This window comes from Spermophilus citellus, assembly GCF_964194105.1.
Source record: "Spermophilus citellus genome assembly, chromosome: 14".
Classification (NCBI taxonomy): Eukaryota; Metazoa; Chordata; class Mammalia; order Rodentia; family Sciuridae; genus Spermophilus; species Spermophilus citellus.
The window spans coordinates 37325502-37340198 of NC_138194.1; positions in this window are offsets into that span (position 1 = coordinate 37325502).

Below are 14697 nucleotides of genomic sequence, written 5' to 3' on the forward strand. Positions count from 1 at the left end.
CTGTTATCCCACCTACTTCCCCTCTCACCCTGCCTAAAGCAATCCCAGGTCCCTCCAGCTGCTGCAATTCTCACAGTCTCTTGAATTGAGCTTGCTTTTCAGCTTTATTCCTATATGAGAGCTCTTCCTTGCACGGGTTACTCCCCCCTTTCTGTTCTGTCAAAGTCTAACCTTCTGTATCCTACTTGTCCCATAATGTCCCAGGCCCCCCTCATGAAAGTCAGGTTTTCCCTCTCCCTAGTTCTAGAATACTTAGTTTAATTCATTGGTTGTTAGTACAACCTTATTAAAAACTATTTATATGTGATTATTACAAATACACAGAGCCAGGAGTCGTGGCCGATCTCTCATTGTATCCTTGCTGGGTCTTGCCGAGTGCTTGGTCCATAGGAAGAGCTAAAATGGTATTGATTTTGCTGGATGTGTTGTTCGTGGATTGTTTAAGAAGCAGTTGGAGATGCAGAGCTGAGGCTCAAGATAGAAGCTGCGAAACCTTCACGTGTGAATGAAAAATACATGTCTAAGCGAAACAGAGAATTTTAAGAAAACAAGGGATGAGTGAGAAAGACTTAAGAAATGTCACATTTAGAGGTTAGAAAGATTAGAAGGATAAGTCTGAAGAATGACTTGTTATGCATAATCCTATACAATATGTAAATATATACAAGATTACATAGAATTGAAGGAATAAATTGCATAAATCTTGGCATACCTGGGATATTTCTTGGCCCGGATCATTTGGTCTCCCCATGGAGTTAGATTTAAGAGAGAACTGCATGCAGCATCTGAATTTGTGTATTAAAAATAGGTGCACTATTACATTTAGCTCTCTATATTGATTTAAGGGGGAAAGCTGTGTTCTTGCTAAGTAAAATCATTCCTTTAAAAACTACTATTCAAACTTGCTTGGTCCACAGGCCTCTTTGATGGCATCAGGGGAAAGAAAGCTGGTTCTAAAACAAATTAAAAAGGAAAAATTAAATAAAAAATTTCAATGCAGCCCTGAGCAAAATAAATGTAAATATTTACTTACCAGTTTTTATAGACATATGAATAAAATAATAGTGGTCACTGACATATATTTTAGCATTATATACAGATTTTGGATAAGTTATAAAAGTCTTGTAAGTGGCTTGATGATATTTGCAACTTACCTGCAAATAAAGCCTGAGAGTAATTTTTGAATTTTTAAAAAGACTGCACAAATCTCCATTAATACCAGGTCACCAGGCAAAGTTTCCAAGGACAATAAAGCACTTTCAGCCTGACTTACACCAGTTCCTAAGCTATAAATTACTGCCCAGGCTATTACACCAACTGAGTTAGTCTGTCCTCCCGCAAGGTTACGGTTAAATATTGTCCCACTGATCAAGCAAAGGTTTAAAGCAGGGAAATCTGTGCGTACTAGCAGGTTGTTAAAAGGTAGTTCAGGTGTGAGCCGCCTCCTCCTCAGCATTATCATCGCAGGCACAGCCAGTGCCTCCTGGTGTCCCTGAGCAGCTCCCATCGCCTGCCTTTTGTTCTATGCATCATGTTCATTAGGGAGCCTAGGCAGCATTTCCCGGGTGCGTTGCCTGTACAAAGGGCATTCAGTGCCCAGGCATTAAAGACAAAGGACCCAAATTACTGTTGGAGTTGTGTTCTTGGATAAATGAGGCCGAGAGAAGATGATTCGGCTGTGCTTCCTGGATAATCCTGCCATTAATTCCTGAGATGCTTTGTATACAAGTTCAAGCCCAGAGAGAAATAGATCCCTGATTTATTTTTTGCCCTGAGAGACAGTGAGCAGCCCTGTGGACCTGCCACCTTTTTGTAGAAGGAGAGCTCTTAAGATGCTGATTTCCCAAGCCAGTACAACAGTGATGCTGCTAAGAAATAAACCTATGGTAAGGTATTATGGGGCAGTGAGATCTGTACTTCCCACCATCTGAAAACATACAGTCATTTTCCACCAGGGCCTTGAGAATGAATATGTGTGTGTGTGTGTGTGTGTGTGTGGGCGGGGGGTGGTAAATTAATAACAAAGCAGCCTGTCTGTAGTGAAGGCTTACCAGGGCCCACACTCTGTTCTGAGCACTTTGTATTTATTAAACCCATATAACCCTAACTCAGCTGTTATGATCTCCCAGTTTACAGAAGGGAAAAAACCAAGACACAGCGCAATTCTGTAAATGAAACAGGATTGCATGGCGAATAGCAAAGATGAGATTCAAAGGGCAGGGAATCCAACTCTAGAACCTGTCTGCCTAGCATTTATATCCTCTCAATATATTGTGTTTTGCAACTTAATAAAGTTTTCATTAAAATGCTTTATGTTATGGCCAGGCATGATGGTGCACACCTGTAATCCCAGGGACTAGGGAGGCTGAGGAAGGAGGATGGTGAGTTCGAAGCCAACCTCAGCAAAAGCGAGGTGCTAAGGAACTCAGTGAGATCCTGTCTGTAAATAAAATACAAAAAAGAGCCGGGATGTTGCTCAGTGGTTAAATGTCCCTGAGTTCAGTCCCTGGTACCAAACATGAAATAAAATAAAATAAAATACTGTATGTTCATCTGTGATAGAAATTATTTCCTTCTTTAGTAAAACCACTTAATACCTCCCCATTCTTAATAGTTATTTGAATTCTTTCCTGAATCTGTAGTGAGGCAGCTTGATATTTTTTAAAATCTGTTTAACATGTGAATAGGACTAAAGAGCATACAATTTTGTCAATCACCTTCCAGATTTTACGACAATGGGTGAAAGTAGCAGAAGAAAAAGAGGAAAAGAAAAAAGAAAAAAAAAGGAGTTATTTCTTATTGACTGATTCTACAAATTTGGGCAAACACATCCAATGCTGTATTGGTCTCCTTGGGCTGCCATAACCAAATACCACAGACTCGGGGGTTTGAACAAGCTAAATGTGTTATCTTGAGGTTCTAGAGGCTAAAAGTCCAAATTCAGCCTATTGGCCTGATTGGTTTCTTCTGAGAACCAGGCAGGGAAAATCTATTCCCAGCCTCCCTCCTTAGCTTGTAGATGACCATCTTATCTCTACACCTCGTCCCTGTATGCAAGTCCCTGTGGCCAAATTTTCCCCATCATCTAAGGACACCAGCCTTATCAGATTAAGATCCACCCTAATGACTTTATTTTTAAAGTCATTATGACCTCTTATTAAAGTCTTATTTCCTCTGGGAAGACCCTATCTCCAAGTAAGTTCACATTTTTAAGTATTGGAGATTAGATGCCAACCTATGAATTTGAGGGGGACACAATTGAACCCATAATAAAGCTGACGACTAAGAGGTGTGCTAGGAGTCTAACTTCAATTTATCAAATGCAAGAGATATTTGATTCTTTATCATGCTGTTAAAGATCCATAATTAACTTTCAACATCAATTTCTAACACCCCCAAGGATCCACATGAGGCAACTGGTAAAACTCTTCAGAAGAATTCATTTTTTTCCTGAAAGCAGCTATCTGTTGCTTCTATCACTGCAGAATCCCTTTCCTTTTACTGGAAACAATATCGGGTTCCCTTCCAGTGAGGAGCTGACTTTCCCCAATCCCACATTGTAGTGGGCTGCCAATCTGAGCACCCCTTTCCACGCAGAGACACACATATTGTTTAACAAGTACCTCTTTCCTTTGCATCTGAGTGTTGCAAAAATATGATCCCAAATTTCCAATCATAATACCCTCTCCACCACACGCACAGCTGGAAGCCTGAGTCTACAAGTACCATACAAAGAAGCCACATGAAGAGAGGAAGAAATAGAACCAGAGCAGATTAACAGAGAAGCAAAGAGTCTCTACTTTTATTTACCTTGAGATTAGATCTTCCCTTGACTTTGCATGAATTGGTTATATGAGTCAAAAAAGGACCCCCCCCCCTTTTTTAGCTCCAGCTATTTTGAGGAATGTTTTACTTACTTGTTATCAGTATTGGTTAGAAGTGAATAAATCCTGTATCTTACCTTTATATATGTAATTGTACCCAGAATTCATAATAGATGAGGTGCTATGATACGAGGAATCATTTCAAAAGCAGAATTCATACAGTCCTATTTTAGACACTAGTTCAAGTGTTTGGAAAGGCCATAAAGTCTCTGTTTTCCATTTGCACCATAATCATTTTGACTCATAATTTCACACAGTAACCCCTAGAGCATACCATCAAGATGGTTAATTCATTTTAAGATGAAAAAGTGAAAATTAATAAAAGTAAATATGTGGCCCACTATCAAACTGCTGTTACTAATGGAGACTTGTTTTCATCTCATCATTACAAATCATTTTTTAGACCAGAGACTCAAACTATTCTATATAACATTTTAAATAAAACTATATTGCTTTCTCTGGAATAAGAAATTCAGAACACGTTGCCAAATACAATAAAACAACTGTTCATTACATAAACATCTTTATTACCTAGTCATATTTTTCTACATTAATCTTAAGCTTATTTACCAGGCTCATGCTTTAAAAATTAGTCTTATAATCCATATCTTAGCAAATAAAATCAACAACATTTTCTAGAGAAATAGCATTTCCTCAATAATGGCTAGAGACATTAACTTTAAAAAATTGGAAACTTAAGATTTCTGGTAAGAATATAAGAATAAGAATACTTTAAATTATATAATGTGTCACATATCTTCTCCCGGGAGTATTTCCTCCTACCAATGTCATATAAAGAAAAAGCTAATAAATAATACATGCATACCGTGTGCAAAATTCTGCAAGAATATTTTAGCTGCTTTGAAGCAGTGTATATTGTAATGGCTGAAATGTGTAGAACAAGAACCAGGTGAACTTGATTTTTTATATTTTTATAATCATGTACACTATCAGTGTTCAAAAAATACTTATTTAATGACTACATCTATATAATGGTCCATCTTTAAGAGAAACATATACTGAGGTGCTATAGAATAAATAATGCTGGTATGTGAAAGGATAGATACAGACAAAGGCTGAAGATATAAACATCATTTCAGACATGCACATAAACATGTAGACCCAGCTATAGGTACAGACACAGAGAGCTGGATGTAGAATTACTGGGTATTTCTAGTTTACTGTCAGGAATAAGCAGCCTGTATCTCTGTCTTTCCAGCATCACTCTTCCCCAGTGGAAATGGCTTCTCATTTTCTTCCACTGTGGAGCTGATGTTCCCCACTGATGATCTGGTAGGCTACAGATCACAGTCCCTCTCCCCATGCCTAGATGAAGGGTAGAATCATAACTTCTTCACATTCATGCCTTTCCCTTGGTTATGTGTCCTATGATGTCCCAAAGGTAATGTCCTCATCCCATGCAGAAGCCTGAAGCCTGAGATTGTGAGTATACTATACAAAAGCCAACCAGAGAGGCTGAAAGAGAGAGAGAGAGAAAAGTAGTGATACCGACTCTCTCATATTCATCAGTGACACCTCTCAGATTTTAGCAAAAGACAGGGAAGACAGGGAGAAAGGACATTAGCAATTGCCAAAAAAGAATTTAAGACTTATATGAGAGAAAAAGTTGTTCTCCCAAAACTTGGATTCAAAAGTCTTTGTGAACGCTGTTAAACTTTGAAATGGAAGACTATGGACTTTTTTTTCTTTCCTGAGAAGTTTGTTAAATGAAAATACATTCTCTTCTATCCAGGAAATTTATTTCTCAGGGTTTTTTTTTTTTTATAAAGATTAACTTTTCTCAATTCAACTGTAGAAAAATAGGGAACAAAATGTGTGAACAGAAGTTTCAACTATAAGGATGGGATGGCTGGGACAATGCTAAATACAGCTCTTACCACTGTTTTCCTTAGGTAGACTCCATAGGACTCCACATCCACATCTATCACACATTTATACTGTTTGTCCTAAAGAATATTAACATCAATGCAGAACCAAGTGTACAATGAGTAACCGTGTGAATACACCCTGAAAAACACAAGAAGTAGAATTGCATTTTTAAAATTCTTTTTCTTTTTTTTTTCTTTTTAGCTATACATGACAGTAAAATGTATTTTACATACCACACATACACGGAGAATAACTTCCCATTCTTGTGGTTGTACATGATGTGGAGTTACACTGGTTGTGTATTCGTATATAATAGGAATGTTATGTCCAATTCATTCTACTCTTTCCCATTCCTATCCTCCCTCCCTTCTCCCCATACCCCATGTCCAATCAGGTGAACCTTCACTCCTCCCTGCATCCCAGTCCCACCTCACCTATTGTGAGTCAGCATCTGCATATCAGAGAGAATATTTAGCCTTTGATTTGGGGGATTGATTTATTTTACTTAGCATGATAGTCTCCAGTTTCATCCATTTACCTGCAAATGCCCATAATTTCATTCTTCTTTATGGCTAATATTCCATTGTGTATATGTGCCACATTTTCTTTATCCATTCATCTATAGAAGGACACCTAGGTTGGTTCCATGGCTTAGTATTGTGAATTAAGCTGCTATGAACATTGCTGTGGCAATATCACTATAGTATGCTGAATTTAAGTCCTCTGGGCCTTATGCCAAGGAGCAAGATAAGTGGGTCACATGGAGGTTCCATTCAGGGTCTTCTGAGGAATCTCCATAATATTTTTCCGAGTGGTTGTACCAATTTGTGGTTCCACCAGCAATGTATGAGTGTACCTTATTCCCCATATACTCGACAACATTTATTGCCACTTGTATTCTTGATAATTGCCATTCTGACTGGAGTAAATAAAATCTCATTGTAGTTTTAATTTTCATTTCTCCAATTGCTGGAGATGTTGACATTTTTTTCATGTATTTGTTGTCCATTTGTATTTCTTCTTCTGTGAAGTGTCTGTTCAGTTCCTTTGCCCATTTACTGACAAGGTTATTTATTTATTTTTTTTGGTAATGAGTTTTTTGGAGTTCTTTATATATCCTAGAAATTAATGCTCTATCTGAGGTACAGGTGACAGAGATTTTCTCCCAATTTTTAAGCTCTCCATGTTTTTTATTGTTTCCTTTCCTGTGAAGAAACTTTTTAGTTTGATACAATCCCATTTATTGATTCTTATTTTTACTTCTTGCAGTTTAGGTGTCTTGTTGAGAAATTTGGTTCCTAACCTGACATGATAAAGATTTGGGCTTACTTTTTCTTCCAGCAGGTGCAGGGTCTCTGGTCTAACACATTCTTGATTCACTTGAGTTTTGTGCAGAGTGAGAGACAGAGGCCTAATTTCATTTTGTTACATATGGATTTCCAGTTTTCCTAACACCATTTGTTGAAGAGATTATCTTTTCTCCAATATATGTTTATGATACTTTTTAGTATGATATAACTATGTTTATATAGGTTTGTCTCTGTGTCTTCTATTCTGTATTATTGTTCTTCATATCTGTTTTGGTGCCAATACCATGCTGTTTTTGTTACTATAGCTCTGAAGTATAATTTAAGGTGGTATTGTGATGCCTCCTGCTTCACTTTTCTTGCTGAGGATTTCTTTGACTATTCTGGGCCTCTTAATTTTCCAAATGAATTTCATGACTGCTTTTTCTATTTCTATGAAGAACATCATGGGAACCGTAATAGGAATTGCATTAAATCTGTATAGTCCTTTTGGTAGTATGGCCATTTTGACAATATTAAGTGTCTATCCAAGAACATGGGAGATCTTTCCAACTTCTAAGGTCTTCTTCAATTTCTTTCTTTAGTATTCTGTAGTTTCCATTGTGGAGGTCTTTCACCTGATTGATTCCCAAATATTTTATTTTCTTTGAGGCTCTTATGAATGGGATAATTTTCCTAATTTCTCTTTCAGTCGTTTCATCTCTGATGTATAGGACCACAATGGATTTATGGGTCTTAATTTTATATAGCAGGCTATTTTGAGTCCTAGAAGTTTGAGTCCTAGATTATTATTTGAGTCCTAGAAGTTTTCTGGTGGATTTTTTTTTTAGTCTTCTAAATATATAATCATGTCAGCAAATAGGGATAGTGTGAGTTTTTCTTTTCCTATTTATATCCTTTTAATTTCTTTTTTCTGTCTAATTGCTATGGCTAGAATTTCCAGGACTATGTTGACTAGAAGTGGTAAAAGAGGGCATCCTTGTCTTTTTTACAGTTTTTAGAGGGAATGCTTTCAATTTTTCTTCATTTAGATTGATGCTGGCCTTGGGTTTAGCATACATAGCTTTACAATGTTGAGGTATGTTCCTACTATCCCAAGTTTTTCTAGTGTTTTGAATATTAATGATGCCTGTATTTTGTCAAAAGATTTTTCTGCATACTATTGAGATAATCTTGTGGTTCTTGTCTTTAAGTCTATTGACATGATGAATTACATTTATTGATTTCCATATGTTGATCCAACCATGCATCCCTGAGATGAACCTCACTTGATCATGGTGCACTATCCTTTAAAAATGTTGTATGTTGTTTGCCCAGAATTCTTTTGTTAAACAAAGATGATTTTGCTTTTGATATTTGCTAGATCTAATGAAGAAGGAGGAAAGAACTTAGATAATTCATTGTCACCCTTTAGAATAAGACAGACTTTTGAGGAAGAACCCTCATCTGGAGAACAACCACGGGTGTTCTCTGAAAATAATACCCTCATCAGTACTGTGAGACTTTGAGATTTCATGGGAATTCAATAATATGCTGGTTCTAATATCTTTTGCAGCAAATGGAGTAACAAAGGAAAATTATCATTTGGTGCACAAGTATTTTTTGCAAGCTCACTCTCAGTCCCAACTCTCCAATGCAAATTGTCTGAGTGGGTAAGCAAAATACAATTTGATTTTGCCAATAATTGCTGTGGTTTGCTATAGTCTTAAAAAGAGTTAGGACAAATGAAAGGAAGCTAGAGATATATATCTCTAAAATGTTTAATTATGAGTTATAATTATGAGTGCTTGATGATTACTACTTTAAAAAGTAATGTCTCTGGTGGCTGTGCAGTTCTAAAAGGGAGCCACTTAGTATGACCCTTTTCTGCCACATCTATTGATTTATTCCCTATATGCCATGGGAGAGGTCTTTAAACTGATTCAGAAGTCTTTCAGGGGCAATTACCCCTAAAAAAAACCCCAACACTTCCTTCCAAACACAAAAATTACTGGAAAGAATAGATTTATTCTGAGGGTGACACCAACATTATTAGCATGTGTACGATATTCATTTATACCAAAAATCAGTGACATCATTTTCACATGAAGAGGCACTACCAAAAATAGGTCCTCATAAAACCAGATTATTTCAGACTGAATTTTAAGAACCTTCTCTATATATGAGAAACACATTCATATAAACACCTTTGAAACTATAAAAACATGTCACACCATTTTTAATGGTACCGTGTATTTAATTGTCTGATATAAGAACAATGGCCCCAGTCACACTAGTGTTTTTCAGATATATATTTTTGCTTATTTTTATATGACTATATTTTAAAATAAAAATATGTAGAAAATCAAAGCAAGATAAAAGTAATCCATTAGATTTAAGGAGGTAGTTCCCATCAAAGCATCAAAGACAGAATTGAAATTATTATTATTATTATCATCATTATTATTATTAACTAACTTAATGTTATTAAGTGTTTAAGAATACCAGAGTGTTCTTAGGTAATTATTAGGATTTGAGTGAAGGTTTATCTTTGCTTTGGGGTCAAGCAAAGACATACTTGTGGTCAAAATGTGAATATGAAATGTTGATAGCTATGAGTGTGCAGATACCTTCTTCCTTAAAACTATTTCAAGGAAGTTTGCCAACCGTGCCAGAATGATGCTACCACTCATGCTTCCTCTGCACATAGCCTTTCTATATCTCCAGGGAAAGCAACTGATAATACCTGCCACTTTGGATGCTCAACCTCACAGAAGCCCCAAGGTGGAGGCGTCCCTGCCCACTGTGGGTCCATTTTTGAAACTTCAACAAGGTCAAATGATTTCACAACACAACTCTGAACAGCCACCTTTGAAGGCCTCATTAAATCCAGTCTAGCTCCTTATAATGTTTAAGGATAAATTTAAACAATGGCAGAAAATACACTGTAGCAGGGCTTCAATAGAACAAAGGATATTACTATCTCAAGCAAAGTCCAGTGGTGGACAGATCAAGGATGTTCGGGTGACTTCAACTTCTATCATGACTCTGCTATTTATTTTCAAACAGTGGCTTCACCTCACAGTCAGAAAAGGTAGCTCAAGATTTAGTCTTCCTGTCTACATTCTAACCAGGAGGAAGAGTTTGAAAAAAAAAAAAAGTAAAGAAAATTAGCTTTTGCCCAGAAATATATTTGTGGAAGTCACATGTATAATACTTCTCCTTACTTCTTCCTGCCCAAAGCATAAACATTTGACCATCCCCACCAAAGAACCTTGGCAATGTAATCTGATTAAAGCCACCCAATAACAAATCGGGGAGTTATTGATAAACAGGAAAGAAAAGAACAAATATTGGAGGCAAATTAGCAGTCTCTCACACCTAGAGTCTCTTAAAATTCTTCAGAATTTTTTTTTAATTCTGAAAAGTTAAACGTTGTTACACAATTAGACAATAAAATCCAACTTAGAAAAGATGAGGATGAAGAAAGACAATATGTATAATTTAAGGTTTTCTCTTAAGATACCATACCATAAAATTATCTTTAAAAAGACAAAAATCTATAAAAATCCAGTATGGAAGATAATTTTTATAAAATAAAAAAAGAATTCTTCATGAAGAACTCTACTTGGATCTATATGAATAGGATAGATTTGTAAAAAAAAAAAAAATATATATATATATATATATATATATATATATATATATATATATATATACACACATACTTAGAAAATTATAAATTATGTATCATCAGAAAAGACCCAAACACAACTAACTAAACATATGACAGAGAACAAGAAATTTCCATTGATTGTTGAATTATTGCTTAATGCTAAAAATTGCAATTCTGTGAAGGTAATTTAATCTGGTGATTTGAATAACTTAAAATCTAAGCTAGATAGTAACATTGTCTTATTTATTTATTTATTTACTTATTTTGTGGTACTGTATATTTTAACTCATTTAATACCCTAATACCCAGTCCTTCTTTTTTTTTTCTTTTTGAGGTGGAGTTTCACTAGATTGCTAAAACTGGCCTCAAACTTGCAATCCCCCTGCCTCAGCCTCCCAAGTGGCTGGGATTACAGACGTGTGTGCCACCACCACACCCATCATGAAATTATCTTTAAACAGACACCAAAAAATCAAAATTTTCTTCACATTCACAGTTTGATTTTCATTAAAAAAAGAGGAAAAAAGTCTCTTCAGAAGTAAAGGAATTAAGGAAAAAAATCTTTATAACATATGATATTAGATGGAATACAGTATCATTGGCTTGTGAGAATATTAATTCTGTTAATCCAAGTACATTTTCAAAGTCATAGTTTGAAAGCTGAGACCCAAATAAACATAAACCAAAGTAAATAAATATTAATTAGTCTAGATGATAATCTAACAGTATTAATCTAACTGAAACAATAATGTCATCTATAGTAAAAACCATTAAAGACATAATTTCCACTGAATATGTCCTAGCTTTATTTACTCTCTAGAGGTGATGCCAAAGCTTACCTTCTATCTTGCTCCTTCTACATATCTACTTCTTCATCCAACAAAATATGCTCTCAGAAAGACAATAAAAGAACTCATGAAGTGAAATTACCTGGAAATTTTCATCAGGAAGAGATGATTTTTTTTTGTCTGTGTGGCCAATTTCAATCTCTGAAATTTAGAAATAGTAAGCAAAATCCATAGCAGCATGAGAAGGCAGGTCCAACCCCAAGCCAGATGGGGATTAGAACAGATCTAAATACACAGCCAGGCACAGTGGCACAGGCCTGTAATCCCAGTGGCTTGGGAGGCTAAGGCAGGAGGATGGCAGGTTCAAAGCCAGCCTCAGCTACTTAGCGAGGCACTAACCAACCCAGCAACCATCTCTAAATAAAATATAAGAAAGATCGGGGGATGTAACTTAATGGTTAAGCACCCCTGTGTTTCACCCCCACACCAAAAAAACAACAAAACCAAATAAACAAACAAAAAACAGATATAAAAAAAAACCAACCAACCTCAAAATATGAAGTAATAGTAAGAATCAGCAGCCACAATAAACACCCAGCAAGGTGGAAGGTGCCTGCTGTTATCAGTCCTTTAAATACTAGATAATTTTGTTGGGGGGACTTTTATAACTGACTTTTGAGCTAAGATAAGGTGTTTTGTTTCTACATTACTATTCATCAATGAACTTCCCTGAGTGACTGTTGCTAAAATTTATTCACCTGTTCATTTATTCTTCCAACATATACCTAATAAATGTCTACCATTCTAGTTTCTCAAGAAACAGAATGAGGCGGCTCACCGGGCTTTGGCACCGATTACCCGGGCTCTGGCATCGGCGGCGGCTCCTCCCCCAGCTCAGACCGCTACGTCTGGTGCGAGAACTGCAACGCCTGCCTGGTGGAGCTGAAGAGGCAGGCTCTCTGGGTGCTCCTCTGGGGGGCCCTTCCCGGGCAAGGGACACTTGACTTTTCATAGAGATCAAAACTTTAATGCAGGAGGACCCAACATGGCCGCCGGCGAGGAAGCAGCGATTCCAATGTCTCCACATTAACGGGATCAGAAAGACCCATTGGAACAGCGGCAGTCTACCTACTGAGGAACTTCTAGCAAAATTCCGTGAAGAGGGGACCTGCCGGGAATTGGTAGGTGTATTAGAAGTGTCAGTTTGTCTCAGACAAGTGGATCTTGGCCGGTCACGCGGGCGCGGAGGTCCAGTCCCGCAGCCACCAGCCGCTTCAGAAAGCGGCCGGCGGCCCCAAGCGGCGCGGTCCGCCCGAACCCGCAGGTGGCACCCGCCATCTCGCTGTCCCGGAAGGCCCCACTCTCGCTCAGCGAATGGCCACTTCACCCGCCTGGATCTTAGCCACACGGCCGCAGCTGCCCGGGTCTACAGGCAGGCCCCCCCCCGTGGCCCCACGCAGCGAGAAGTGTCCCCGCCGGGCCCAGCAGACAGCCCGTGCCCTCCTGGCTCTACTAACAGCCCCGCCCACCCGGCGAACGGCTCCTCCCCCGAGACAGCGTGAAGGGAATCTAACCAACCCTTTACGAAATAGCGAACTGGGAACTAAAACCAGAGATTGTGTCAGACCAGAGACAAGCCAGTTCCACCCCTCCCTTCGGACACTCTGGCAAGGAGCCAGGGGCCCGCCATAGCAGAGAGGGGAAGTCACCAAAGTTCGGCCAAAGAGATTCCTTCCCAGCGGAATCTACTTTAGCAGGTGTGTGACTCCCACCCACACCAGATACAAACAACAGGGAAACTTCAAAATCTCTCCGTGGGCGTGACCGTAAGGGCCAAAGGACTCTCGACCCCCAACTCCCCTGACTGCCAGTGACGAGGGCATGACTGTAGGGGCAGAGGGAAGCAGAGAAGACTCCCCACCCCCAAATCCCCAACTGCGAACTGAGAGGGTGTGACGGTAGGGGCGGAGGGAAACAGAGGACGCTCCAGACCCCCAAATCCTCCTACCGCCAGCAGTGTGGTTGTGACTGTAGGGGCTGAGGGAAGTAGAGGGGATCCTCGACCCCCAACTCCTATTACCACCAGCAGTGACACCAATGGTCTTAGCTGCCAGACTCCGAAGGTGTGTCCACCAAAGGGGTCCGGAAAAATTAAACAATTGACTCCCAGACCACAGCTCCACAGCACTGGGGCTTAGATGAATGACAGCGAGAGTGCTCAGTAGTTAGGGAAATAGAGCACTTGGTGGGGCTGAAAGTGTAACCAAATCCTTGGGGAACTGCCTCCGGTGAGCAGGATCTGGCTGGCTGGCAGGAGGAAGGGGAGGAGGGGCCGTAGAAGTGAAACGGCTCTGGAACAACAGGATTGAGAGACTCCCAGGAACCACCTTACAGGGATTGCTGTTGACACATTGAGGGCAAAACACAGCTTTGCCTACGAGAAGAGAAGAAAAGGGATCTCTAAGACCTAATTTTATTTCCTATTTCATTTTAATTTTTTCTCTCCCTTTTCCCTCTCTCTCTCCCCTTCCAAGTTTTACTGCTCTTTCCATTCTCCTCTATGCTATCTATCTCCCTCTCCTTCTTTCTTTTCAAGAGCACCTACCTTCCCCTTCCCCCCAACTTTCATCCCCAAGCATTACGTCCTCCATTTCGCGTAACTGTCTAAATACAAATAGGTGTGTGCCCTCCCCCCGCGCCTGCAAGGTAGCCGGACCTGCAACCCACCAGCAGGTCAGGCCCACCTGCAACCCACCAGCAGGTCAGGCCCACCAACCTGGGAGTGGCAGAGCCGCCCCACGCGCCTGCAAGGTAGGCGCACCTGCTACCAACCAGCAGAACAGGCCCAGTGGCCTGCCGATGTGGTAGGCACAGTGCCCCAATTGGAGGAGGAGCAGAGCCCCTGCCCGCGCCTGCGCAGGAGACTTTGCATCTATACAAGAGTAATACAAATATACAGGGGGAAAATTCAACAACACAACAGTCTCAGTAAGCAGAAAGAAATGCGAACAGTATGAAGAGCCAAGGAAAGAAAGGACCACAAGCAATGCAGGTCAACTCAACGTTAGAAGAGGTAATATCTGCAGCAGATGGAATGTCAGATAAAGAATTCAGGAGATACATGCTTCAGATGATCTGGAGTCTCAAGGAAGACATTAGACAGCAAAATCAGA